General features: G+C 41.0%; 1 long non-coding RNA gene across 1 annotated transcript; it reads right to left on the reverse strand.

Moving 5' to 3' along the window:
* Positions 1–309: 309 nt before the first annotated feature.
* On the reverse strand, positions 310–1,463 carry LOC109322696. The gene is made up of 3 exons (XR_002104466.1): positions 1,434–1,463; positions 974–1,044; positions 310–847 (listed from the first exon to the last, which is right to left on the reverse strand). It is a non-coding gene; the product is annotated as an uncharacterized LOC109322696 (long non-coding RNA).
* Between the last annotated feature and the right edge of the window lie 1,555 nt (positions 1,464–3,018).

A 3,018-nucleotide genomic window follows, 5' to 3' on the forward strand; every position in this document is an offset into this window, starting at 1 on the left:
GGTCAAGTTTGAATGTTGAACTTTCCAAGGGGTGAGAGTTTTGTTCTGTCAAACAGGATTCAAACAAGTCCCATCATCTGTCACCTCTTCTCACAGCCTTTGCACAGTTGTGCATCCCATAACACAGCTTCGCCCTTGTTTAATTAGGGCTTTATCTGGAGATCAAAAATATTTGGATCAGGATCTTTCAAACAGAACAGCATTTCATGGCAACCTGGCCAAAGGGAGTTAAGTAATATTAAAGCATGATATTTCATAGTTGCATAACTAGCAGCAGCTGCTTTAGAGCTGAAACAAATTTCCCTGAAAGAAAGATTCTTTTACTGGAGAAGACTTTGAACTAAATTACAGTATAATCTACTCATAAATCCTTTTGTTTTATGAGGGGACTCTGGTCTGTTGCTTAGAATAGGGCAATGAGACTTGGGGTGTCTATGATCCTCTTTATAACTCTGATTCTGTATGTCATTTTAGATGAATAAGAAAAGCCCAAACTTACCAAATGTCACACTGATTTCGAGTGCCCAGCCTGAAATGCAAATAAAGACACTGGTTGATACTCACAAGAACGATTAATTGCTGCAACAGATCAGGGAACTCCCCATGTCTTGGAGTCTTGAATTCAAGTTTGGATGTCTATGTAAAAGGCACCGCTTCTAATGCAATCCCAAGTTACAGGGCTTGATGGTAAAGGAGAATAATTCCCTCTTCTTTAGGAGTAATGGGTGGATTTCTTGGACTTCTGGTTTTGCAGGATAGGTGATCAAATAGATGATCAAAAGGCTTCCTCCCAGCCTGAAGGTCTAGGAAATGTCTAATGTAACTCTTCAGCAATTCAGTTGAGCAACTACAGAAAAGCTCACTTAATTACAGTTTGCACTTATATAACACAGACACCTTCCTTTTGAGTATTTCCAGGTGTCTCACAAAATAGCATTATGCCAAGTAATGTTGCATTTGTTCAGTAATTTACCTTACAGCCAAGCTGTGAATCAGTTAAAGTCTTCTACTTTGAAGGCTTCCCTGCACTTTGTAGATTTACATCTGGAAGAGACCACTGTGATCATTTACTCAGACTTGCTGTATAAGGGAGAACCAGGCCAGGGAATGTCACCCTTGACTCTGGATTCTAACCCTGTCACTCATGGTTCAACTATTGCCTGTTTTCCAGAAAAAGTTCCCAGTTTTGGGTTAAAGACACAAAGTTCTACATCAAGGAGTCCTTCCTGTGTAAGAGACTGCCCTGGAACAGAAGGATTCCAGCCATTGCCCTATGATGTTTCAAATAATAGTTTCTTTAAACTGATTTGAGAAACTCAGACTTTTAAACAGAATAAATATGGGAAGAATCTTTACTAAAAATGCAGTGCCAGCAGGACTGAATTCGATGGTAGGCATGCTTTAAGTGAAGCTAACCCTATCAAGATTAGTACCTGGCTTTCAGAATCATGAAGGCCATAAGGATCTCTGCATTCACCAATAAATGCACTAGCAAGATGCACCAGTCCATCTCTTCTCACTGATTTATTGTTTGATTGCCACTTTGCTTCTCTACATAGCTGAGTCTACAGACAGAATTTCTGGCTAAAGGAGAGGGAGCACGTATGTGACCCAGGTGCTATGGGCAGCTGTGCTGCTGATTTGCTCTGTGACATTGGCAAGGTCAGTTAGTCAGTTTGCGGCTCAGTTCTCCATCTGTCCAACAGGGATAATGCTACCCCTCTACATCCAAGAAACATTGGGAGAACTGAAATGCTTTAAAACCCTCAGAGGGAAGTTATGCTGCTATATGAGTGTAAAGGATTATTATTAGAGCAAGAAGATCCCCAGCTGGTATCAATTGCTTTTGTTCCACTGCAGGCAATGGGCCAGATCCCCACCTGCTGCAAATTGCCAGAGCTGCACCAAAGCCATTCTTCCTCATTTAAACTTGCTGAGACTCTGTCCCAACAACTTTGGAAGTGGGGACTACTGTTACTATAGGTGCAGAGAAGGCAGCAGGATATCAGGTAGAACTAAGGTACTTTAAAACATAAACAAGGACTTCCTTTGAAGTTGCAAAGGGAGAAGAACAGGCAAGACTTCTTGTGCTTATCTGTCTGTGCTCTGTATCTCTCTATCAAAAGATCTGAAAGCACTTGACAAAGACTAATTGCTGTTCCTGCAATGTCCTTAACAGGTAAGCACTGTGATGCTAACTTAACATATGAACAGACTGGTAAAATGATGTACCCAAAGTCACTCAAGGTATCTGTGATAAAGCAGGAAATAAAACTGATCTTTAAGTAACCAGTGCCGTGATTTAAGAATTCGAAGTCATACACCAGACCCTCATTCTGCTGGTGTATATCACTGTATCTGAGGATCTTGCCTTATGCTTTTTAAATGATCAGGCACTGATGGATACAGAATAGTATCATAGGATTGACTTAGCGGGAGCTGGATGGAGTAGGCATTGTTAGTAATGCAGATATTGCAGACTTGGCAGTTCTAGCTGCTGTCTTTCCAAGGGTGTTTGCTTGTGGCCTGCCCTTCTGTGTCATAGAGAAGCTCTGGGAGGCTCAGAAACCTTTGAGCTGCTAATGATATGAGCTTTGTGGCAGTAAATCTCTGATGTTGTCAGTAGGATATCTGTCTGGAACTTATGCAAAAAAATGAAGGACGTTCATTCAGGAGACAGTTAAGAACACAAGATTACTGAGCTGTGTTTGGGGAAGTAGTAAATAACTAAGTTTGTATAATGGCTCTGACATAATGCATTACACTTGCCAGAAGTAAGCTCTTATTTTTAAACCCCTGAAACAGTGATCCACCCGGACTGGCTAATACCTCTCAAAGTGTCAGTATATCAAATGGCAACACAATTGTTCCTGCATGAAGTGCTTGTTCAGTTAATTTCTGAGCTTTATTTACTTTAAGGAGGAATAACATCTTGGGGGATAACCAGTTTAAACAGGAATGTATTTGGAACACCTTGGCTGGGGACAGACATTCAAAAAGCTGGAGCCTGACTTGATT

This window comes from Crocodylus porosus, unplaced genomic scaffold (assembly GCF_001723895.1).
Source record: "Crocodylus porosus isolate Cpor-Errol unplaced genomic scaffold, CroPor_comp1, whole genome shotgun sequence".
NCBI lineage: Eukaryota > Metazoa > Chordata > Crocodylia > Crocodylidae > Crocodylus > Crocodylus porosus.